The sequence below is a fragment of the Coregonus lavaretus genome (assembly GCF_964263955.1).
Source record: "Coregonus lavaretus genome assembly, chromosome: 1".
Taxonomy (NCBI): domain Eukaryota; kingdom Metazoa; phylum Chordata; class Actinopteri; order Salmoniformes; family Salmonidae; genus Coregonus; species Coregonus lavaretus.
In genome coordinates, this window is record NC_139988.1 from 68,848,692 (window position 1) to 68,875,934 (window position 27,243).

The following is a 27,243-nucleotide window of genomic DNA, read 5'->3' on the forward strand; positions in this document are numbered from 1 at the left end:
GCTATCAGTCTGCTGGTATCAATTTTGTGAGCTTTAGAGATTGATTTTGGATTGCAGACATCATAGAGTACAGTACACTCATAAAAAAAAGGTGCTATATAGAATCTAAAAGGGTTCTTTGGCTGTCCCCATATGATAACCCTTTGAATGACCCTTTTTGGTTCAAGGTAGAACCCTTTTGGGCTCCATATAGAATCCTTTCCACAGAGGTTTCTACATGGAACCAAAAAGGGTTCTACCTGAAACCAAAAAGGGTTCTCCTATGGGGACAGCCGAATAACCCTTTTGGAACCCTTTTTTCTAAGAGTGCATAATAAGTTTGCTTCATTTGCATATACAGAGGTGTAAATAAAACCAAGTGTAACAGACTGAGCCTTTGGGTTCTTGAATGAACATGAACACATAATGATGAGACATACATACACTTCAATGGTGGAAGTTTGATTGACAGATGAAAGGGACCAATCATCGTTGAGTTTAGTTTAGTCAGTCTGGGAGTGGAACACTGCTGAACAATTCCAGGGGAGGAGTCATTTGTAGTTGATCATTAAAATATTTTGACTTAGTTGTTGCACAATATGTTGCAGTATAACTGAAAAGTGTGTATTTGAGACATTATGGAAAACGTTGTACGGAGGATAGTGAGACACGTGCACTACATGCACTATAGACAATTTTTGTCTCTGTGGTTTATATGTTTGTTAAATAATATTCACAATTTTATTCGTATCACATGCAACAACTTAATCAAAGTAAAATAAATTGTACTTGCAAGGATACACTACCACCTATTTTTCATTTGGGATCATCCCAGTGTTTTCAATTAAGACATACAGCAATTGTGAATCAAATAGCTTTTATTAAAGTATTAGTGGTTAGGGAATGAGTCATTACATGGTACAGAATTCATATGCATTATTTAACCAACATGAAAAAGAGATGTGGGGGGGGGGGGTTAAACAGGCTTTAGTGTCTTAGTAAACATAGGCTTTAGCTGTGGGGTTAAAGCAAGTATTTTCACAGAGGGTTTGGAGACAGTGGAAGCAAATTAAGATGAATTGGTTTTGCAATAAAGGCAGTTGCACTGCTGTGGCAGTGATTCACATTATATACACTTACATACATGAAAATTAATGGTAGAAACTACAGGTTTGGTCAACTGGTACTCTATGTATAGTATAGTATACAGGTCTGGGTTTGGAAACCTGGGCCGTGTTCTCTAGGCACCAAACAAAAGAAAATGCACTTTTTAGGTAGGGACTACCTTGACTTGTCCAATAAGTAACACTAATGTCCGTGTTCTGTTGCAAAACGTTTTAAAATGTTTTCTGTTCTGTGCCACAATGAACAAGACCCAGGACATCACTGATACTGAAGTACTGCCTCCCCCTTTGTTACAGTTTGTAGGAAAAGTCTGTTTCACCTCACCTTCGATCAATTGATCCAACTATTTATCTGTTTAGTTGAAAATTAAAGTTGAAAATTAAATTAAAATTAAAATAGAGAAATTGTCTGTATGAGATCATTAGCGACGGTGATGGTGCATTTATGTGCTGTTGGAATAATCAGTGACTGTGAGTCTGTGAGCATGCCCACATTAGGCCAGGATTAGATTGAACCCCAGCTTTATATTATCTCTTTGCAAAACAAGTCAATGTGTCAATAAAAACTAAAAAGGGTTGAATCGGATATTAAAAACATTCTGATTCTAAACGCAACAAGAGAATCAAAGCACAGTTGACTTGCATCAGCCAGGTTTAAAATGTTAGAGAAAACAAGTGCTTGGTATCGGCCCATTGGTATTTAAGGGTTGCTCTTACATCAGTGAAAAGTAGTAGTTGATGGGCGGCTTTCTTAAGGAGATGCTGGTCTCAGCACGGCTGCGTTGTAAATGTCCCTATGTGTAATACCATACATTGCCACTAGGTGGTGCACCTCTTCAAAACACTCTTAAGGAGAGTAGACGTTAAAAAAGTGTCGGGAAAATGAGTGTGTAAGTGGCTGGTTAGTCTACCGTCAACTCAACACGTAAGACACGTTGATAAAACATTGATAAAACAAATGATTGCTATTGTACAAGGTATATATAGCACACCAGTGGCAGGATTTACATTTTTCCACCAGGATCGTGAAGAAATCTTATAGTATAGCTCCTTATCTTTGTTGTCACGTCAAAACAGAGCTTTTGATGACTCGAGATTTCATCAGAATGTCCTTTCATATCTAAAACTCAGGCAGTGAATGAATACATGGGTGCGTAGTCTACCTACAGCACATGAGTGACGTTTCATGAACGTCTCATGAACATTTTGTGTTTCTTGCAGATGTTAGGATCCTTCATTTGAGCTTAGACCCCTTTGTTAGACTCCGTGTATTTCGTTTGTGACAGTGGTCTCATTCTCTCATCTTTCTTCACACACAGCAAAAAGGTGATGGCATAAGATGTAATCTTTATCAAGACAATACACCCAAATGACACTGTGTTCATGAACTGGTCAAATTCACAACATATATGCCTATAGGGAAAGTGTGTGAGTGTGTGTGTGTGTGTGTGTGTGTGTGTGTGTGTGTTAATAATAATAACAATAATTAAGTAATACTTTCGTCATATAGGGGGCCTAAATCAGGTCTTCAAAATACATATTTATAAAATATCCAAAAGCACTACATAATCATTCATGTCACTGTAAACTTTATGTCAACCTTTGGTTGTTTGTAGGTTGGTAAAATGATATAAGCATTTATGAATAAATGAATGCAGTGCTTAGAGATTTTATAATCACTTACACGATGGGAAAGTGACCGCCCATTTCGCCTTACTTCCTGGATCCAGTCCCATACTGTTTTTTAATGGGCTTCAGGATTATATCACGGCATAGAAACTTTATTCTGTATTCCTTACCCCCCCCACCCCCATTCTCTCCCTTTCTTTCCCTTCCAACCCCATGTTGTTGTTTGTTGTCTCATTCTTCTTCCTTTTCTTTTTCTCTTCATGGCCTCTCTAGCGCCCAATCCCAAAATCAATCCCTAGCCCCTCCCCCCTAGACACTTTTGTAAAGTGGATTGGACATGTGTAAGAAATACAGCCTATCAGAAGACAATGGGAAGCTATTACCGTATTGCTTCTACCTATCCAGTCCTTTTTAGATATACACAAGGCCCTCAGGGAGTTTGGTTCTAGTGGGCAGTTTTGGGATTGGGCATAGTTGTCTTGTTCACCTTCCTCCTTTTCCTCCTCTTCCTCCTCTTCCTCCTCTTCCTCACCTAGTCGCTGTCCCTATCCCGCTCCACCAGAACATGCTCTGAGTCCTCGTGCATCTCCTGCAGGGAATGGCTGTCCTCCTCTTCCTCTTCCTCTTCCTCTTCATCCTCCATCACCTCCTCCTCTCCTCCTCCATTCATCATATCCACGTCCACGTCCAGATCCACACGCCCCTCATGGCAGTCATCCTCCAGTCCCTGAAAAGGGTTCAGGTCCTGGGATACCTCCACCATCTCTGTCCCCTGGACCTCCACAGGCTCCATGGCGCCCTCGCGGAACTTCTTGACATGGAAGGTGAAGGGAGGCACCTTGTAGACGGCGGTCTTGTCGCGGGCGTAGACGGTGTGGTCGGGGGTAAAGGATTTCATCATCTTCTGCCGCGACACCTTTATCTTCTCCTTCTGCTCGGGGTTGACACTCATGCGTGTGCCCAGCTTGCCCATCTTCTTCTCGATGTTGTGGCGCGTCTTCTCCAGGTTCTCTTTGGTCTTCTGCTTGGTCTTGTCAAAGTTCTCTTTGGCGTTTTTTTTGGTCTTGTCAAAGTTCTCTTTGGCGTGTTGTTTGGTCTTGTCAAAGTTCTCTTTGGCGTTTGGCTTCGGGATTTTCTCCACATTCTCCTTATTGGTTTTCTGCCTGTTGAAGCCCATCTTTTCCTTGGTCAAGGCCATCTTCTCCTTGGTCAAGCCCATCTTTTCCCTGGTCAAGGTCATCTTCTCCTTGGTCAAGCCCATCTTCTCCTTGGAGAAGGCGCTTTTGATGTTTTGCACGCGCTGGAGGCTGCTGCGCTTGATGCGTTCGGTGCGCGACTCCTCGATGACGTCCTCGATCTCCAGCTCCTCCTCGTCAGAGGAGAGGTCCAAGTGGGGCTTCTCTTCTCCCTCCTCTCCGTGCTCCTCAACTCCCTCTTTCAGGTCCAGCACGCTGCCTCTTCCTCCCTCCACCAGCTCTGGGAGCTTCATGGACTTGGACACGGTCAGTTTAGAGGGAATCTTCACCTCGTCCTGCAGACAAGAGGAGACATGAAGCGGTTAAAACAGATGATAGACATGCTCTATAGGTCAGATAATATGTTTTTGGAACAATAAATATGTTTTCTTTGTATTGGGCAATCCCCCTACCCCCCTACAAATATCTTATTGACAATAATAGTTAAAAGTCAAATTATGCAGGGAATGGGTATCTGAAGTTACACATTTGTATCGTAAACACTACCCTTTCTTTGATTACATTCATGAGGAACTTCAACTTTGTCCTCAAACATTTGAGACATGGGGCGGCGCACAATTGGCCCAGCGTCGTCCAAGGTAGGGGAGGGTTTGGCCGGCAGGGATGGCGTTTGCAATGCCAGGGTTGTGGGTTCGTTTCCAATGGGGGACCGGTATGAAAAAAAATAATGTATGCACTCACTAACTGTAAGTCGCTCTGGATAAGAGCGTCTGCTAAATGACTAAAATGTAAATGTAAATGTAACTTCAAAGCAACAGGAATAGTACATCTTAAAAAAGGCTGACATGAGAATCCCACATGAGAACCCTTGCTCTGTGTTTGTACCAGTAAAACAACCTTTGTGTGTGTGCATGTGTGTGTTTTTGTGTGTGTGTGTGTGTGTGTGTGTGTATGAGAAACAGAGAGAGTGTGTGTGTGTACACGCCTGTGTGAGGAAACCCTGAGATCCCAAACATCTCTCCTCTCCCAGTTCTCCACCTCATAACAGCATCCCCCCCCCTCCCCCCGTTTCCATATTTCCACTCCTCTACAAGACCATTACATTTTCCACTGTCGCGTCTCCCTATGGCATGAAAAAAATAAGTAACCTTCAACGTCCAAGCTATCTAATGGATCCCAGCCTTGCCAGAAGCAATCAGTGTACCTCTAGGCTTAATGACTCTATTGTTTAACGCCTGTACTCCTGATGCTGGTGAGTCATGTTCCTCACCTCCTTTGCACTGCACACACACACATTTTTTTATGTACACACACACACATTTTGAAATGATCACACACACACACACACACTTTTAAATGTTTGTGCACACACATGCACACTGGCTGGCTAGCTCTGGAGGGGTGGAGAGACCTCCAGGCTTTTTCCTGTCAGGAACATGGTGATTCCAAGGCCTCTGAGCTCTGTATCTACCTGCAGGCTGCCACACGTTCAGAGTCAGACGCCCTCTCCTAACCAAACCTCACTGCATCACATCACCTGGCTGGAACTGGGGAACCTAGACACTGAAGACAGCTTTCAACCGAAACATTTGTGTATAATTCCCCTGTGCAGACCAACTGTTTCCAATGAGGAATGAAGTACACTCTTTAAAACTTGAAGGATGCTCTTTGACAAATGTTTAATTTGTCCACATTTACAAAGGACAGGTTCCACTGGTGTTAATGCCTTATTGACATGAGGATGGATAGAAAGTAATCCATTAGTCTAACCTAGTGGATGAGGCCATTGATTTTCATATTCCACATGATCTAACCCACCAAGATAGCTGCTTCTCAAAAACACCTGATGTCTTGACCTGCCTCAGAGTGTTTCTGAACAGCACAGGCTGAACACGTCTCAAGTCTTTGTTGTCGTTTCCTCATTCCTACCCTTCCCCTTTCCCACCCACCCCTTCTCACCGGCCTAGCCCGCCTCTCCCTCTTCCTCCTCCTCGCATTCCAGGCTCGCAAGCCCCTCGCTCTTTTCCCGTGTGCGTGTGTTCCTGTGTTCCGCCAACCCGTGTACAATGCACCGGCTTGTTAATGGAAAATACATGTTCTTTTTTTCCATCACGGCAATCTCCCTGAGTCACTCGCTTACACTGCCAAATGGCTCCTATGTGTCTCCAGCTAAAATTGTGTATTGTCCCCCCCCCCCCTCCACCCTTAAGAAAACAGGAACAGTAAAAGGCATTAACAAAGGGGCTCTGAGTGGGGGGGCCAAGAAATATCTCTTGGCTGAGTTAAACGAGGGAGACACCGCCGGCTATTTTGATAAGCACAAAGGTGATGATGCTTTTACGGCCGTCTGGAAAACCATGTGCTCGCATCGCTATTGGAAAAAAACAACTGGAGTGTCAAAGCAGGTGGGAGAGGAGAACTCCCTATTGTGTTTCATTGTTCTGTGACTGGGGTTATACTTTTGGTCATGCATTGTGTTCTAGTGGTGTCGAGGGTAAACTCAACCTTGACCTTATTTCCTTAATAGTACACAGGGGTTGTGTTCCAAATGGCACCCTATTCCCTATGTAGTGAATTACTTATGACCAGGGCTCATAGGGCTTTGGTTAAAAGGGAATATGGTGCCATTTGGGATGCTGCCAGGAAGAGAGTCTTACATTGATTTACATCACAAGCATAACATGGGTTTTCGTGAAACAATTTCCTAGACTTGTATGTTATCAACGTTGTTCTGTAGGGCAGAACGATTCCTATTGGTTCTGGCGAAAAGGTTGCAGGGCGTGGTTTAACGAGCAGCCAATAGGGTTGGGCGGTATCCAGATTTTCATACCGTCATACCATTTCTGTACCATACTGGGGTATACGTTATTACCGAATGTGGACACAAGGGACAAACATTTTTGGGCCGTTTTTTTTTAACGCACAAAACAATTTAGGCAACAGGGATCTTGATCCAGGAGGGGATTGAATGTCTCTGCTGTAATGTCTCTGTTGTTTGTTTTAAAACGGTATAAATCATACCGTTGGTATTTCGAAATACCCTGGTATACGGTATAGATGGTATATTGCCCAAGCCTAGCAGCCAAGTCAACAACCGAACCAATCAGATTTGTTCTGACCCCAGTAGACCAATCATATTTGTTCCACCCGGGGACAATTTTGATGAAATGTAAGGCTAATGTGCTCTTAGCGCAGGCTTTAACAGTCTGTTACAACAGCCTTTTTCATTGCAGGCCTATGTAATGACTCAACTTCCTCAACCTTTTCTTATTTCAAAGCCCATTTACTCCTACCGTACTGATCAAATCTGCATGAGACCACCAGGCACGTACGTACACAGCACAGGAGGTTGGTGGCACCTTAATTGGGGAGAACGGGCTCATGGCAATAACTGGAGTGGAATTAGTGGATGGGTAACAAATACAGCAAACACATGGTTTCCATGGTTTCCAGGTGTTTGATGTCATTCCATTTGCGCCATTCCGGCCATTATTATGAGCCGTTATCCCCTCAGCAGCCTCCTGAGTTGCACAAGTCTACAAGTTCCACAGCACACCTACCCAAATCCCTCTCCCCACCCCCACCCCCCTTGTGTGAAAGTAACCCTCCGAATACAAATATGACTAATCTATCGAGTTTTAGATTTTGGATGGTAAAAACTGGACATATGTGCCCTTTCTCGACTTTAATCTGCCTCCCTACAGTGAATACCTCTGCCTGGCCTGGCTTGGGAGACCTCCAATCTGTCAGTATGCAACTTCAAAGAACGGAAGTTCAGAGGTCAAGGCACTTATATAAGGCTTCTTGAGGAGCCAAAACGGGCGGGTGTAACGGAGGGAAGTGTGTACATGGAAATAAAGTGGGTCTGTGTCCCAAATGGCACCCTATTCCCTATGAAGTGCACCACTTTTGACTGGTCAAAGGTAGTGCACTTTATAGGGAATAGGGTGCCATTAGGGCTACAACCGGAGTGTGACAGGAAGCCAGGCATTCACCTTGGCGTGACTGATATCCTGACCCCTCCTGATTTAATAGGACATTGTTCTCTCAGGCCGACGAGGGGGAGACCGATAGAGAGAGAGGCAGGAAGGTAAATGACAAGGGGGGAGTGGGGGGGGGGGGGGGGGATTTTGTGTGTGTGTGTGTGGGGGGGGGGGGGGTATACATGCCTGTGTGTGAGCGTGAGCATGTGAGGAGATGATCGTGGACTTCAGGAAACAGCAGAGGGTGCACCCCCCTATCCACATCGATGGGACCGCAGTGGAGAAGGTGGAAAGCTTCAAATTCCTTGGCGTACACATCACCGACAAACCCACGCAGACAGTGTGGTGAAGAAGGCGCAACAGAGCCTCTTCAACCTCAGGAGGCTGAAGAAATGTGGCTTATCACCTAAAACCCTCACAAACTTTTACAGATGCACAATTGAGAGCATCCTGTCGGGCTGTATCACCGCCTGGTACGGCAACTGCACCGCCCACAACCGCAGGGCTCTCCAGAGGGTGGTGCGGTCTGCCGAATACATTACCGGGGGCAAACTACCAGCCCTCCAAGACACATACAGCACCCGATGTCACAGGAAGGCCAAAAAGATCATCAAGGACATCAACCACCCGAGCCACGGCCTGTTCACCCCGCTATCATCCAGAAGGCGAGGTCAGTACAGGTGCATAATAATAATATGCCATTTAGCAGACGCTTTTATCCAAAGCGACTTACAGTCATGTTCGCATACATTTTTACATATGGGTGGTCCCGGGGATCGAACCCACTACCCTGGTGTTACAAGCACCATGCTTTACCAATTGAGCTACAGAGGACCACAAGCTGGGACCGAGAGAATGAAAAACAGCTTCTATCTTAAGGCCATCAGACTGTTAAATAGCCATCACTAGCACATTAGAGGCTGCTGCTGCCTATTGAAATCACTGGCCACTTTAAGAAATGGAACACAAGTCACTTTAATAATGTTTACATATCTTGCAGTACTCATCTCATATTTATATACTGCATTCTATTCTATAATATTCTTCTGTATCTTAGTCCATGCCGCTCTGTCATTGCTTGTCCAAATATGTATATATTCTTAAATCCCATTCCTTACTTTTTTGTGTGTATTGGGTATATGTTGTGAAATTGTTAGATATTACTGCACTGTCGGAGCTAGAAGCACAAGCATTTCCCTACACCCGCTATAACATCTGCTAAACACGTGTATGTGACAAATACAATTTGATTTGATTTGATTTGACATCTCTGTGTGTGGAAGTGTCTAAATGTTGCAAAGGAAAACTTGCCCAATACCTACAGTATTATCGCCATATTTGATTTGAACTTTGCCCATCAATTACAAATGGCAGGCATTGCAAAACACTCTGTGCCAGGGTTAAATGTGTCCTGTAGTGTTGGGTGTAGTCTATGATTTGTGTTTCATCATTACATTGGCTGCAATCTTAATCTTGTGCTGCTTGGTGTCAGTCAAGGCAGGGTGTGGTGTGTCTGTGCATGTAGGGTGGTGGGGGGCGGGGGTAATGTGTTTGTGTATCTGCTTATAGTTTTTCGATGATTTCAGACCTCCCCTCCTCTGCTCCAGATTCCATTGGTTACTTCTGCGTTCCATTCTACCACCACTGATACACAGCTACAGTGTATACACACACTCCTCTGTTGTCCTTAGCAACCACCACAGATAAACTCCCTCCAAGCCGCTGCTTCGTTTGCTGGGACCGCAGTGGTGAATACAGTCTATTTTTCTCTCTCTTTCCTTCTCCTCTCTCTCCTTATTTCTCTCTACTTTCTCTCTTTTCTCTTTGATGTCTCCCTCTCTCTTTATCTCTATATTTCTTTCTCTCTCTCTCTCTCTCTCTCTCTCTCTCTCTCTCTCTCTCTCTCTCTCTCTCTCTCCCTCTCTCTCTCTCTCTCTCTCTCTCTCCATCTCTCATTCCTCTTTCCCTCTCTTCTTCTCTGTCTCTCTATTACCCTCTCTTTCCTCCCTCCCCCTCTCTTTCCTCCCTCCCTCCCTCTCTCCTTCTTTCACTTAGTCTTAGTCATGGAGAGAGTGGTGCATTAGCTCTGAGACATGGCCTGTGGAAAAGTAATCTGTCTTAAAGGTGTTTACAGTGCAGTTAGACTCACACTCACTGAGTGCCTCTGCCACCCACTAAGAGAGTGTGTGTGTGTGTGTGTGTGTGTGTGTGTGTGTGTGTGTGTGTGTGTGTGTGTGTGTGTGTGTGTGTGTGTGTGTGTGTGAGGCCAGTCTATCCACAATAATTCAACACCACACATTGCACTCCAGTGTACATACTGAATGTTAAGCTCAAGTGAAACAATAATGAGCGTAACGTACAGTCTGGTTTAACCAGGTTATGTCATCTCCAGATGAGTACAGACATTATAAACGAGAGTATGTAGAAAGACTATTTACAGTATGTAGAAAGAAATGTGACTATCCACCTATGACTACCAACACTAACACACCCAAATGTCTCTTTTGTTAAACATTTCTCTACTTTGCTGCAAACAGCACAAACAGTGGGGGCTGGCTAGGCTAGCAAAGTCAAAACAGGCGACCCATGTTGAACTGTTGTCTGCATGCTTTGTCATTGTGTTCCGGTGGGGGTGGGGGGTATGGGGACTGGGAGGGGGTGGGAGGGGTGGGGGGCTCATTGCTGAGATCAGCTGGCTGCAGCCCCGTACAGTCAGCACAAAAAAGTCCCACTCTTTCACTAACAAGCCTACGTGTCCCCCCCCCCCCTCTCCCCCCCCCCCCCTCTCTCTCTGTCTGTCTGTCTGTCTGTCTGTCTGTCTGTCTGTCTGTCTGTCTGTCTGTCTGTCTGTCTGTCTGTCTCTCTGTCTCTCTGTCTCTCTCTCTCTCCCCCCCCTCCTCCCTTTCTTGCCTCTCTCTTTCTCTGGCTGTCCAGTATCCACAGCCCTATTCTGCTTTTGGCCTGTTTTTCTGCCTTGTGGAATGATTTGGTGGTGGGACGTGCAAGTGTAATGCATGTGCAAAAATGATATAGGTAGGTGCAATAAATGTTCCTAGACAATCGTCCTTCATATTGTAATTGTAATATTAATTTCCTTATCCTTACCATCACCATTACCACTATACTTTACTACGTGTATATTCCGAGTCGATATTCACGTCATAATAAGGAATTCCCCTTGACCACGCCCATAAATTGGGGAAAACAAACATTCTTTAACATTGACCCCCATTGTAAAAGAGCCAACTTCTTCGTACATTTTTTGTTATACAGCAATAACAAAACATGCTGAAGAGCTGCTTTTGTTGAATGTACGTGGTCCTCTGTAGCGCAATTGGTAGAGCATGGCGCTTGTAACGCCAGGGTAGTGGGTTCGATCCCCGGGACCACCCATACGTAAAAATGTATGCACACATGACTGTAAGTCGCTTTGGATAAAAGCGTCTGCTAAATCGCATATTATTATTACATGTAACCAGATCAGACCTACGGTTCACAATGCTCCCATGTAGGGAAATGGAGCCTGCGAGAAGAGCCCAGTGGCTTCAGGCTATTCGGCGTGGGAGAGAGGGAAATGTGGGGATCCGGTACCCAAGTAGACTACTCATAGCTATGTGTGTGGAAAACATCTAATCACAGGTAAGACATTTAACTTGTTTAGTATAGTCAGTTTGTAACTCCAGTCACTACTTGTAGCTGTATAGTCTGTTTGTATTGTTGGTCTTGGCTAGCTTAATGTTTTAGTTGGTAGCTAGCTAGCTAGCACTCACTCACGTGGCTGCTAGCGCCATTATGAAAAGGTGCATGAGGGAAGCCCTACAATATTACGTTTTTCTAAGCATTGAGAACGCTCGGCAGCAGGCAATGTTGAAAAGTAATATTTGTAGTTTTGTAATTGACTAAAACAAGCAAACAACAAGAAAATTGCATTTGAAAAATGTAAAGTTTTTGCTGTGAGCCAATTAGGTAACCAAGGTAACCATTGGTTGTTTTCCCCCAAGGCGGGCGGGGCTACGTTCTATCGAATACCGACAGGGAGTATCTGCCTGTCCCTGAGTCTATGCTTTGTCAGTATTTCCACGTTCCAACCTCAGCAGGAAAAATAAATTCCACTTTACAAACAGGCATGTGTCAGAGGACCTCGTTTGACCGCGGCAAGGCTTGAGGACCCGGGTGAGGCTCACCATGGAAGCTTTCCTCCAGCCCAGCCCAGCCCGAATACCCAAATCACAGTATAACCACTCATCACTGCCATGTGTACAGCTCTTTTACTGTGTGTGTGTGTGTGTGTGTGTGTGTCTGCCCGACTACAGAGGAATCCCTCTCTCACCAACACTCCCTCTCTGTCCTCCTCCTTTTCCGTTTTCATGGTGCAAAATCAGTTTTACATTATTTTTTGCACACATTTCAACTTTTATGCATCACGAAAATGTCGCTCTTTATCACAGAAGCAGAAAGAAACCAAATATCCCTTTTAGGAATAATTTCATGCCCTTCAATTTAAGTCCCTTTGAGCCCTGGTCAAAAGTAGTGCACTATGTAGGGATTAGGGTGCCATTTGGGACGCAGGCTTAGATGAAACAAACTTCCTGGAAATAGAAATCCTTCACTGGACTAACGTGAGAATGAATTGCACCACATTCCCAAGCAAACCACTGACTGTAGATCGTATTAGGCCTGGTCTGGGATGCTGATCTAAGGTCAGTTGTGTGTTCCCCCACTAATGGTTAAAGTTACAATTGGGGGAGGGGAGGCTGATCCTGGATCTGTGCCTAAGGGGTGTGTGTGTGGGGGAAAGCATGTGATGGGCAAACAGTGACAGAGCCTCTGGGGGAGAATGGCTGCTCCTTTTTTCCATTCTGATTTTCCCCTGGCCCTTAGAGTGAGTGAGTGAGTGAGTGAGAGGGAGAGGGAGTGAAAATGAGAGTGTGAGTGTGAGTGAGAGAGAGAGAGAGAGAGAGAGAGAGAGAGAGAGAGAGAGAGAGAGAGAGAGAGAGAGAGAGAGAGAGAGAGAGAGAGAGAGAGAGAGAGAGAGAGAAAGTAGACAAAGTGAGAAAAAGAGCGAAATAGAGAGAAAATAGAGAGACAATATAGAGAAAATAGAGAGAGAAAGAAAATTGAGAGAGAGAGAAAAAGAAAAAGCGAGAGAGAGAAAATAGAGAAATAAGGAGGGAGAGAGAAAGAAAACAAAAGAAAGAAAGAAAGAGAGAGAGAAAATAGAGAAATAAGGAGGGAGAGAGAAAGAAAACAAAAGAAAGAAAGAAAGAGAGAAAATAGAGAATGAAAGAAAGAATGAGAGAGAGAAAATTAAGAAAGAGAGAGAAAGAAAATTGGAAAGAGAGAGAGAGAAATACAGTGTGTAGGAGAGAAAGATCGAGCGAGAGAGAGAAAGGGGGAGAGAGAGAGAAAGTCGGAGTCACAGAAGGAGAGGAGAGGAGAGATTGCTATATAAAGTTATGGCATGCCAGAGGTCCCTCAGGGGGAGCGGAGCTCGATGAATCACAAGCTCTGTTGTTGAGACATCTCTCCTCCTCTGCCCTGTGATCACAAACTGGCCATAGCAACACATTCACTGCCTCCCCTATGTTATTCCTATTGGGATGAGTACACTCTGACTCCCCTATGCAGTTCTCTTTGAGATTAGTGCACTTTGACTCCACTATGTTGTTGCAATTGACTTTTCCACACCTTCCTTGAATGGTTTCTGAAGGTGGAGCAGTAGACACACTATGTCATGTCATAAGGAAAACTGAGTAACTCAGTGAACATATGGTACAAAGGACATGAAGTAATGCTTTTCAATGAGGAACATTGGAATTTTGGTTTACTTCATCAATTGACTGAATTGAAAGGTCTTCAGTGAGGTCTCACTGAACACAAAGATAAGTTCCCTTTAGGGACAAGTACACTCTCACTATACATTTCCTTTATGAGCTACAGTAAGCCCATGCCTGGCCAACACTAGCTGACCCCTGACTCCTAAAAGATAAGCAGCACACCCTTACGGACTCCCCTATTTTTTTCCCCTCAGAAAAGGTCTGCTCTGACTACCTAGTGTTAGCTGTTCTCCTATGGCTTTGTAGGGTGATTTAGTTATAGTTAGTGCAGTGGGCCTGTACTGCGGTAGTGTAATGCTAAGCCGTTCAATTTCGAATAATAGCTTGCTATTTTTCCAGAAACAGTCTTAAAGATTTCTCAGTGAGTCAGACCTATGATTCCTTTTCACAAACGCCCTAAATTACAAAATACACTAATCTGATCACATGATTTCATATTTGATGTTCTGCTTACAGGAATTTGCTTATTAGATATCGCAAATAGGCTCGTCTTTGTGCTTGTTCAAGATGTAAGGCTGTAAATATGAATCTTCAAAACACTCCAGGGCTAATAAATGTTACAGTTTAATAATTTCACAGATGCAGACCAACAGTAAGTCCATTCAACCAACCAAAGTGAAACAAACAACCACTGGAGTGTCACAAGTAAAACCTCTGTCATAAAGAACTGACATCACTGTGTATAAGAATATAAAACAACAACATGATGTGAGTTTATACCTCAGAGCCATGCTAGGGTACGTTTGTGAGATGGCTAGCAGTGCCATAGTATTCTTGATACAGTACAGTGAATGCAGGGGTTGTCCTTATATGTTTTGTCTGAGTGCAGACTCAACCCACTGGGCAAAAACTGGTTGAATCAACGTTGTTTCCACGTCATTTCAACCCCCAAAATCAATGTGATGACGTTGAATCAACGTGGAAAACTGATTGGATTTGCAAGAAGTCATCAACTTAAGGGCATTTGGCATTTTGTGGCTTTCACCCAACTATTAACCTAAATCCAATGACATGGTGACATTTTTTGTTGATTTCACATTGAATTCACGTTAGTTGAAAACTCAACCAAATGTAAATCAAAACTAAACGTTGAACTGACGTCTGTGCCCAGTAGGAAGTTGTGTGGAGAGGAACAGTGTTAAAGGAAGTGCCCCCTTCTTCTTTGGATACACACACACACACACACACACGCACACACACACACACACACACACACACACACACACACACACACACACACACACACACACACACACACAGGCTCCGTCACTTGTGTTTGACAGTGCTTTCAAAATGTAAATGTAAATGTAAAATGCCCCCTAATTGTACCTTTTTTAGTGTTGCACACCATCCAAATTGCTCACATAAAGCCGAATGTATTGTTTTTACTATTACAAGCCCATAATGTTTCCCATTTGAATTCAAGATTGAAACCAGTGATTCATAACACAATGATGAAAATCTACATGTTAGAAGCTGCCTTGAGAAAAACTCTCATACTCAAACCTTTCTATCTTTGACATGTTATTTTATAAAGGGCAAATCCATTTGTTCACCTCTCTCCAGTCTACAGTGCCATATAAGGCAAGGTCTCAGGAATGCTTTGGTTCTCTTAACTCACTTACTAGTCAAAATGTATAACATTCAACATTCATTTAGGAAGTTTCTTTCTTTCGGGAGACTTTGGCGGGTAGGGTAGCGTGCTTATCCTCTCCGGTATGACATCATACATTCGGCAGAGAGCTTGTCAACGGACGGAATCGCAGGAAAACAGAGGACACATCTACACAGCTGGCGTAGTGGCGACTCCGACTCGACTTGCCACTAGTAGGACCCACGGGAAAGGGAGGTAGAGGGGTCGGTGAGGGAGGGAGGGGGGGCTGCAATCTAAAAATAGCGACTATCACATACTTGTTTGATTGTGAGAAGGAAGTGGCCTTTATGGGATCAGGTTCCTGTTTAGTTTGTCTTGGATTTGAACCAATGTTTTTAGTTTTTTGTCCTGCGAAACTCTATCTCTTGTGGCTTTCGGCATGCCATGTCGTCATGGTATGGTTGTGTTTAAAGGGATAGTTCACCCCCCAAAAGAAGTTGCCAGGTAAACAAAACCAAAGCATGGATTGCTGTCTTACATTGTCCAAAGACTGGGTAATGAATAGTCAGTAATTTTGTAATTTGGGTGAACTATCCCTTTAAATGTGTCAGTTGACAGTTGTGGCAAATTATTGCTTGTTAATTCACTGTACCAATTAAGTGCCAGCTGACTGAAGGATGGCTTCATTTCTGGACAAGAGGGTTTGTTGAGGGCCTTCTGTGTCCCAATTTGCATCTCCCTCTTCATCCCCCCTCTTGGAAGGCCCATACCAGATCAACAGTAATGCCGGTCATTTGACTCGTATCAATACATTTATTGTTTAGTCGATAATAGCTTGATGTTCTGCTTATAGGAATTTGGCTCGTCTTTGTGCATGTTCAAGGCTGTAAATATGCCCTGAGCCATGGCGATCTCAGGGCTATACATGGCTATGGTAGCAACCATGCCTCTTATAGGGTTACCCGGGATACCAACAGGTCTGTGTCAAGTACTCTGAGCACTTTTCACAGACACCCTCCACCGCCACTGCAAGATACAGCTTGCCATTGTGAGAAGTCAGGGTTGTTTTCCTTTTCCTACATACTTTGTCCGGGGCTCCGATCAAACATATGCACATTCATGCACACACACACACAAACGCACACACACACACACACACACACACACACACACACACACACACACACACACACACACACACACACACACACACACACACACACACACACACACACACACACACACACACACACACACACACACACACACACACACACACACACACACACACACACACACACGGTCATAAATCTCTCCATAAACAGAAATCTCCTCCATTGTTATTGGAAAGAGTAATGGGGGGGCATGGCAACGGTGGTGACTTTCATCCCATTCAGAGTCACCATAAGTCAAGCGTACAGAACTGTACATAAACAGGCCTGGACAGAAAGAATGGAGTCAGTAGCAAAAGCTGGTTACAGTTCGCAATGGATTGTGTCTACAAATGTCCATGTGAGTTCTTGAGTGCATACGTAGGCCACTGTATTTTATACGGTATTGTATTTATACTACATGTCCTATTCCACCCTTGCGTTGTGTTGATAGACGCAGCGGGTGTGGGAAGAGACTACACTTTATGGAAAGTGAAATGCCTCGGAGGGGAATGGAATGGAAAACCTCAAAGTATTCCTATGGCTGTAACATGAATGACTGGGAATAATTAATTACAGGTATATGTGTTTACTCATTACAGCGGATGGTCTGTGTGTGTGTGTTTTTGGTTTTACTATCCTTGTGGGGACCAGAAGTCCTCACAAGGATAGTAAAACAAGGACAATTCAGACAAGTGGGGACATTTAGCTATTTTAGGCTAAGGGGTTAGGTTTAGGGTTAGGGTTACAATTAGGGTTAGCGTTAGGGGTTAAGGTTAGGTTTAGGGTAAGGGTTAGGGTTAGGGAAAATAGGATTTTGAATAGGAAGATGCCTATTCTTCCGAAAGTATTCACCCCACTTGGCATTTTTCCTATTTTGTTGCCTTACAACCTGGAATTACAATTGATTTTTTGTATCATTTGATTTACACAACATGCCTACCACTTTGAAGATGCAAAATATTTTTGGGGGTAAACAAAACAAGAAATAAGACAAAAAAACTGAAAACTTGAGCGTGCATAACTATTCACCCCCCCAAAGTCAATACTTTGTAGAGCCACCTTTTGCAGCAATTACAGCTGCAAGTCTCTTGGGGTATGTCTCTATAAGCTTGGTACATCTAGCCACTGGGATTTTTGCCCATTCTTCAAGGCAAAACTGCTCCAGCTCCTTCAAGTTGGATAGGTTCCGCTGGTGTACAGCAATCTTTAAGTCATACCACAGATTCTCAATTGGATTGAGGTCTGGGCTTTGACTAAGCCATTCCAAGACATTTAAATGTTTCCCCTTAAACCACTCGAGTGTTGCTTTAGCAGTATGCTTAGGGTCATTGTTCTGCTGGAAGGTGAACCTCCGTCCCAGTCTCAAATCTCTGGAAGACTGAAACAGGTTTCCCTCAAGAATTTCCCTGTATTTAGCGCCAACCATCATTCCTTCAATTCTGACCAATTTCCCAGTCCCTGCCGATGAAAAACATCCCCACAGCATGATGCTGCCACCACCATGCTTCACTGTGGGGATGGTGTTCTTGGGGTGATGAGAGATGTTGGGTTTGCGGCAGACATAGCGTTTTCCTTGATGGCCAAAAAGCTCAATTTTAGTCTCATCTGACCAGAGTACCTTCTTCCATATGTTTGGGGAGTCTCCCACATGCCTTTTGGCAAACACCAAACGTGTTTGCTAATTTTTTTCTTTAAGCAATGGCTTTTTTCTGGCCTCTCTTCCGTAAAGCCCAGCTCTGTGGAGTGTACGGCTTAAAGTGGTCCTATGGACAGATACTCCAATCTCCGCTGTGGAGCTTTGCAGCTCTCTCTTGGCAGGTTTGTTGTGGTGCCATATTCTTTCCATTTTTTAATAATGGATTTAATGGTGGGATGTTCAAAGTTTCAGATAGTTTTTTATAACCCAACCCTGATCTTTACTTCTCCACAACTTTGTCCCTGACCTGTTTGGAGAGCTCCTTGGTCTTTGTGGTGCCGCTTGCTTGCTGGTGCCCCTTGCTTAGTGGTGTTGCAGACTCTTGGGCCTTTCAGAACAGGTGTATATATACTGAGATCATGTGACAGACCATGTGACACTAAGATTGCACATAGGTGGACTTTATTTAACTACTTATGTGACTTCTGAAGGTAATTGGTTGCACCAGATCTTATTTAGGGGCTTCATAGCAAAGGGGGTGAATACATACAGTGGGGAGAACAAGTATTTGATACACTGCCGATTTTGCAGGTTTTCCTACTTACAAAGCATGTAGAGGTCTGTAATCATTGTATGATTTTTAAGTAATTAATTAGCATTTTATTGCATGACATAAGTATTTGATACATCAGAAAAGCAGAACTTAATATTTGGTACAGAAACCTTTGTTTGCAATTACAGAGATCATACGTTTCCTGTAGGTCTTGACCAGGTTTGCACACACTGCAGCAGGGATTTTGGCCCACTCCTCCATACAGACCTTCTCCAGATCCTTCAGGCTCCGGGGCTGTCGCTGGGCAATACGGACTTTCAGCTCCCTCCGAAGATTTTCTATTGGGTTCAGGTCTGGAGACTGGCTAGGCCACTCCAGGACCTTGAGATGCTTCTTACGGAGCCACTCCTTAGTTGCCCTGGCTGTGTGTTTCGGGTCGTTGTCATGCTGGAAGACCCAGCCACGACCCATCTTCAATGCTCTTACTGAGGGAAGGAGGTTGTTGGCCAAGATCTCGCGATACATGGCCCCATCCATCCTCCCCTCAATACGGTGCAGTCGTCCTGTCCCCTTTGCAGAAAAGCATTCCCAAAGAATGATGTTTCCACCTCCATGCTTCACGGTTGGGATGGTGTTCTTGGGGTTGTACTCATCCTTCATCTTCCTCCAAACACGGCGAGCTCTATTTTTGTCTCATCAGACCACATGACCTTCTCCCATTCCTCCTCTGGATCATCCAGATGGTCATTGGCAAACTTCAGACGGGCCTGGACATGCGCTGGCTTGAGCAGGGGGACCTTGCGTGCGCTGCAGGATTTTAATCCATGACGGCGTAGTGTGTTACTAATGGTTTTCTTTGAGACTGTGGTCACAGCTCTCTTCAGGTCATTAACCAGGTCCTGCCATGTAGTTCTGGGCTGATCCCTCACCTTCCTCATGATCATTGATGCCCCACGAGGTGAGATCTTGCATGGGGCCCCAGACCCAGTGTGATTGACCGTCATCTTGAACTTCTTCCATTTTCTAATAATTGCGCCAACAGTTGTTGCCTTCTCACCAAGCTGCTTGCCTATTGTCCTGTAGCCCATCCCAGCCTTGTGCAGGTCTACAATTTTATCCCTAATGTCCTTACACAGCTCTCTGGTCTTAGCCATTGTGGAGAGGTTGGAGTCTGTTTGATTGAGTGTGTGGACAGGTGTCTTTTATACAGGTAACGAGTTCAAACAGGTGCAGTTAATATAGGTAATGAGTGGAGAACAGGAGGACTTCTTAAAGAAAAACTAACAGGTCTGTGAGAGCCGGAATTCTTACTGGTTGGTAGGTGATCAAATACTTATGTTATGCAATAAAATGCAAATTAATTACTTAAAAATCATACAATGTGATTTTCTGGATTTTTGTTTTAGATTTCGTCTCTCACAGTTGAAGTGTACATATGATAAAAATTACAGACCTCTACATGCTTTGTAAGTAGGAAAACCTGCAAAATCGGCAGTGTATCAAATACTTGTTCTCCCCACTGATGCACGCACCACTTTTCCGTTATTAATTTTTTAGAATTTTTTGAAACAAGTTATTTTTTAAAATTTCACTTCACCAATTTGGACTATGTTGTGTATGTCCATTACATGAAATCCAAATAAAAATCCATTAAAATTACAGGTTGTAATGCAACAAAATAGGAAAAACGCCAAAGGGGATGAATACTTTTGCAAGGCACTGTAACTCAAAACATTAGCTGATTGCCAAGTGTGACATATCCTATTCATCTTCATTAAAAACACCAACCACAAAGTATTCTGTTTTCTGTACTACTTCTCTTAGAGCCTCCAACACACACATACACACATCATGTATGCTATCAATGTTTCTGGTACTTTGGATACATGAATACTAGATACAGTACACAGATACTTGCTTTTTTGAGCATTCAATTTGTAGACTATTTGGAGGTGTGTGTGTGAAAATAGACAAGAGAACAGCATACTTTATCGTCCCTTAGGGAAACGTGGTTTGTAACATACAGGGAGAGCTAGGTGGGGTTGGCAGTGGTGTGGAGGGGTGGGAGTTAGGGTGGAGGGGAAGTAGGAGAGAGGGAAGTGGGTTTGTAGTTAGGGTGGAGGGAGGAGTGTAGGGGGAGTAGGAGAGAGGGAGGTGGAATGGGAGTTAGGGTGGAGTGATGGTAGTGGAGGTGAGAGAGCAGAACAGAGCTGGGGAGCTGCAGATGCCGATGGTATGAATCAGCTGTCTAAATATGTGCTGCTCTGGATCAAAACACACACCCTCATCACGCACTCCTTACACAAAGAAGATGGGACCCTCTCTTTCTCTCTCTCTCTCTCGCTCTCTCTCTCACACACACACACACACACACACACACACACACACACACCAGAGGAAGCTGGTGGTAGGAGCTATAGGAGGACAGGCTCATTGTAATGGCTGGAACGAAATCAATGGAACGGAGTCAAACATGTTGTTTCCGTATGTTTGATGTGTTTGGTACCATTCCACTGATTCCATTCCAGCCATTACAATGAGCCTATCCTCCTATAGCTCCTCCCACCAGCCTCCTCTGACACACACACACACACACACACACACACACACACACACACACACATACAAATATTCATTTTAGAAGGCTCATAGCAAGACTAGCTTTACGCTTGCCATTTGATCTGTTTCTAATCAAACAAATGATTATGGTACTGATTGAGAAATAATCCAATCATCAAATTAGACCCAAAACAGTAATCCTATGAGTCAACCGATAAGAATGTAGTATTCTGCTCTGCAATGCAACAGTTTAATCTGTGGTGGATTAAATGTTCCTGTGTTGCCCTTATTTACCTCTATTTATCTCCCTATCATACTACTCTCTCTCTTTCCTATTTATCTCCCTATCATACTACTCTCTCTCTTTCCTATTTATCTCCCTATCATACTACTCTCTCTCTTTCCTATTTATCTCCCTATCATACTACTCTCTCTCTTTCCTATTTATCTCCCTACCATACTACTCTCTCTCTTTACTATTTATCTCCCTATCATACTACTCTCTCTCTTTCCTATTTATCTCCCAATCATACTACTCTCTCACTTTCCTATTTATCTCCCTATCATACTACTCTCTCACTTTCCTATTTATCTCCCTATCATACTACTCTCTCTCTTTCCTATTTATCTCCCTATCATACTACTCTCTCTCTTTCCTATTTATCTCCCTATCATACTACTCTCTCTCTTCCCTATTTATCTCCCTATCACACTCCTCTCTCTCTTTCCTATTTATCTCCCTATCATACTACTCTCTCTCTTTCCTATTTATCTCCCTATCATACTACTCTCTCTCTTTCCTATTTATCTCCCTATCATACTACTCTCTCTCTTTCCTATTTATCTCCCTATCATACTACTCTCTCTCTTTCCTATTTATCTCCCTATCATACTACTCTCTCTCTTTCCTATTTATCTCCCTATCATACTACTCGCTCTCTTTCCTATTTATCTCCCTATCATGCTCCTCTCTCTCTCTTTCTGTTTCCCTCTCTGCCCCCCTTCCCCCTCCCTCTCCCACTCCCCTCTCTCTCTCTTTCTGTCTCCCTCTCTGCCCCCTTCCTCTCTCTCTCTCTCTCTCTATATCTCTCTCTATCTCTCTCTCTCTCTCTCTCTCTCTCTCTCACTCACTCACTCACTCACTCACTCGCTCACTCACTCGCTCACTCTCTCGCTCGCTCGCTCTCCCTCCCTCTCATGGAGCTGTCACATTCCAGGAACACAGCAACACATACATTCAGTCAGCTGTCCAAGCCGATACATCAGAGAGATTAAACAAGGAGTTATAGTAAATGTACATAAATTAAATGCACGCACACAAGTGCATGCACGCACGCACACATATACACACCATGCATGCATACACACATACACACGGAAGGGAGGACAGCTGTTCCTGCTAATAGAGCGTTGGGAGCCGTCAATATCGCTGATGCGCTGACAGACCTTACACAGATTAGGGTCCACTCACTCCCCCTACTTACTTTAGTTTAGCCTAGCTTAGCCTAACTTAGCATACCAATGGCTTCTCATATTAGCTTAGCCTAACAAATGCCCGTTTACCCTTTAGTCAGCGCCCCACCACCCCACTGGAGGGAGTGGGGTGGTGGGGCGCTGACTAAAGGGTAAACAGGCACTTGTAAAGGGAAGATAAATACCAGTGCTCCTGCCGACTACAAAGCACCCCAGCTGTGCCCTCGCCGTTCTACCGTCCCTTCAGGATGAGTTACAGTAGGTTTTTACTACAGTATCAGAGGAGGGCCGTGGCTCAGTAGGGTTTCCTAAAGGCTTGGACAAAAGTTAGATTCTCTCCAATGAAAAAAATTGTTTCTATCAGGAACGACTGAATCACACAGGCTGTTTTTGGCGTGACGTCATAATTGGAGTTAGTTCTGAGAACGAGGCTTGAAAAGAACATTGGAAAGATACACAGAAACCCAAAAGTTTTATTTTATTTGATCCATTAACAGGAAACATGTTTCTGATAGGTACCAGTATCTTGTTGACTCCTGGGCTGCGTTCCAAATGGCACCCTATTCGCTATGGGCCCTGGTTAAAAGTACTGTACTATATAGGGAATAGGGTGCCATTTGGGACGCATCCCTAGTGTTGTGTAAGAATAGGCATCTCCACGCTACATTCTATGTCTCTAGCTTGACCTCTACATCACTGATACACACAGTACCACTCACTGGCTGGAACGAATAAACAAAGCCCAAAGAACCACACCCTGAGTATCAATCACCGGGAAGGGTTGAAACCAACTAGCGTAAGTTATGGGGTTTTTTCCCACTCTATTCCATCTCCCCTCTCATACATCACCTAGTGGACTCTCCCTCTTAGTGAAAGTGTACACATCTTGCCATTGGAACCACCTAACACTATTTGGCAGGGTGAGATAGAAATTCATCACCAACAGTATCCTCCCCTCCAAATAGCCTCCAAATGGAATGCTCCAAAAAGCTATTATCTGCGTACTGTATCCAGTATTCATGCACCCCAAAGTAGCAAAAACATTGATAGCATTCATGGATGTGTGTTAGTGTGTGTGTGTGTGTGTGTGTCTGTGTGTGTGTGGGGGAGGGGGGGGGGGATTTGACCTTGATGTCTCTAAGAGAAGTAGTACAAAACAGAAAACAGAATATGTTGTGGTTGGTGTTTTTTAATGGAGATGAATATGATGATATGTCACATTTGTCCTCTTCTACACCACAGAAGCCCCAGAATTTATTCTTACACACAAATACAAACACAAACACAAACACACACAAACACACAAACACACACATATTTCATTTTAGAAGGCTCATAGCAATACTAGCTTCTACGCCTGCCATTTGATCCATTTCTAATTAAACAAATGATTTATGGTAGTGATTGAGAAATAATCCAATCATCTAAATTAGACCCAAAAAAGTAATCCTATGAGTCAACCGATAAGAATGTAGTATTCTTCTTTGCATTGCAACAGTCTCATCTGTGGTGGATTAAATGTTCCTGTGTTGCCAGTGTATCTCTCAACATAATTGAGGAGGAAAGACTGTTTTGTGTGCTCTTGTGTATCATATGTATGTTATGCCTGCCTCGTTTGGGTATGATATGATTTGAATCATTTTTGTAGTTAAAATAAGACTTGTACAAATGGGAGAGTGGACAGCTCTTTGTTGTGTGTGTGTGTGTGTGTGTGTGTGTGTGTGGTGTGTGTGTGTGTGTGTGTGTGTGTGATGCATGGTACTGTAGGCCTGGATTATTTGTGTATCATTCCCATTTTGATTCGATTTATTCTGGGTTATAAAAAGACATGGACAGATTGACTTCTACCAATATGGCTCAGAGGATCTACATATCTGCATCTGGATGCCAGTAAGTGACATGAGGCAACCCAACACATACACACACACCCACGCATGGGCGAGAGCCACACAAACACAGACAAAAACATGTTATTATAGACAGGCAAGGGGGGAAGGGAACAGAGCAAGAACGAGAGAGAGAGAGAGAGAGAGAGAGAGAGAGAGAGAGAGAGAGAGAGAGGACGAGAGAGAGAGAGAGACGAGAGCAGAGAGAGAGAGAGAGAGAGAGAGAGAGAGAGAGAGAGAGAGAGAGAGAGAGAGAGAGAGAGAGAGGAGAGAGAGAGAGAGAGAGAGAGAGGAGAGAGAGAGGAGAGAGAGAGAGAGAGAGATAGAGAAAGAGAGAGAGAGAGAGAGATCGAGAGAGAGAGAGAGAGAGAGAGAGAGAGAGAGAGAGAGAGGAGAGAGAGAGAGAGAGAGAGAGAGAGAGAGAGAGAGAGAGAGAGAGAGAGAGAGAGAGATGAGAGAGAGAGAGGAGAGAGAGAGAGAGAGAGAGAGAGAGAGAGAGAGGCTGCCCAAGCCGTGCTTGAGTCATTTAGGAGGATGGAAACTCTGAATGTTCTCACATCGCTGTGCAAAGCTGCAAGCCATTACACATTATACCATGGCCGGGGCTAAAAAAAAGACCTGCGCGGTGCTCCCGCGCTCGCTGCAAAACTACAGAGTGTCTTTTCAAATGAAACATCTGCCATTCAAACTCTCCTCTCCTTTACTTTCCTCACTCCCCCCTTCCAACAACCACTCCTGCCTCTCTCTTGGCGAAGAAGTCGAGTGTGCTCGTGGTATTTTCCATCTTTGTTTAAAGAAAATGGAAAAGGGATGACTTACAGATTCCTTATGACCAAAGAAGTGAGCTGTATCCACATGGGAAGCCATGTATGTATTAACTCGGTGGGGTGTCAAATAGGATCAAAGGCAAGAGCAATGGGTAGTCGGTAGTGGACATTAGTGAGGATGACCCTACTTCTACCATAGGGTGTGGCACATGGTACAGTATGATATAATCCTAGATCACCCAAGGTATACCAAAACAATGAAACATATATTGCGTAGAAATATGACACAGTGGAACATATTATTGTAAATGTATGTGGTACTGGATAAACCGCTTTTTGAATTATATGAATCTGATTGAAGTTTGAGTTCAAGTTCAAATATAGATTTTTTCCCCCGACTTGATTGATTGCTTTCATCCGGCAATTGTGTCCTATAAACATAGTGATGTGTGATGTGAAATATACTTATTTTTGAATGGCATGTTTGACTTGGGAGTACATCCATATTAAAGAACAAGCTGTCATTTGGGCACTTGCCAATGATGCCTTGAGGTGAGCCACACCCCAAACTCCTCTCCCTAGCCAGTACACACTCAGCCGGGTAATATGCAAACTATCATCTGCAAAAAATACCTGTCAATTGAGCATTAACCTTTTCACCAAGTTCAAATTGTTTGTCTGTTTGCCATCCACCCCTAGTCCAGTACCCTCATGATAATCCCCAATCCTCACCCATCCCGGTGTCAAGCGGGCGTGCCGTGCCCAATTCCCCCCTCAACCAACTCACACATCACCCCACACACCTCCCCCCATCCACACACACATCCACACACACCCCTCAACCCACCACCCACACACCTCCATCCCATCCCAACTCCACATCCACATCCCCAACATCACCCACACACCTTCACCCCCCGCTCACCTGGTAGATCATGACTTTGAAGTTACGTCTCTTCAGCAGCTCGTTCTCGTTGCTCTCCAGCCTCTTGATCTGACCCCCTTGCTTCTCCAGGTTGGCACGCACTGTCTTCACATTGACGCTCACCTTGCGCACCTTCTCCAGCATCTTGTTGACAGTTGGACGTGGTGCTGTGGCTCTTGGTCAGTTTGGTGAGCTCGCCCTGGATCCCCGTCACTGATCGCTCCATGTCCTGCTGCCGAGCCTCCAGGCCACTCTGCGTCTGTTGGATCTGGTCCACAGCCCCGATGATCTTGTCCAATAAAGCCAGGACCATAACACCGTTCACCTGGGCGCCCGCTTTATCCTCTTCCTTTTCGTCCTGGTCGCCCTCGGAGATGGCTAGCGCTACCGACGAACGTTCCTTGGCGGCACCAGATTCCTCATCATCCGACGGTGGCAGGTTGACTTCGTCGTCAGAGATCTCGGTGAGGGTCTGATGCTGCTCCTGCAGCTCCAAGTGCATGCTGGATGTTTCCACTTCCATGACTTTCTGGATTGTTTTCTGGATGGAGAAAATAAGTCAAAGGACTGTGTATTCAAAAGAATTAGACGCCGGAAAGAGATCCTTTGTCAAAATGTTTGGACTTCAGTCGAACTCCTTGGTTGTCAGTTCAGTCTTTGCTGCTTTCTCTCACCTGACTCACACACTTCTCTGTCTGCTCTGCCCTTCTGTGGACCCTTTACACTTCTCTCCTGTCTTTCTCTCAAACTCTCAAACTCTTGCTCTCAAACACACAAGCAGGCTCTCTCTCTCTTCCCTATGTTCCTAATCCTTGGACAAAGTCCAGTCTACAGGGAAGAAGTCTGCTTTAGAAGTAACCGTAGGAGCGCTGGGATGCGAATGACACTCTTCCCGGAGAAACCCTTCCAGTCAAAGCAGAGCCAGCTGCTTTTTTCCTTTCCGGACCC

At 44.3% G+C, this 27,243-nt stretch overlaps 1 pseudogene across 1 annotated transcript; it reads right to left on the reverse strand.

Moving 5' to 3' along the window:
* On the reverse strand, positions 1-27,243 carry LOC311130532 (caveolae-associated protein 1-like; annotated as a pseudogene). Its single transcript, XR_014615199.1, has 2 exons — positions 26,296-27,243; positions 1-4,263 (listed from the first exon to the last, which is right to left on the reverse strand). The product of XR_014615199.1 is annotated as a caveolae-associated protein 1-like (transcript).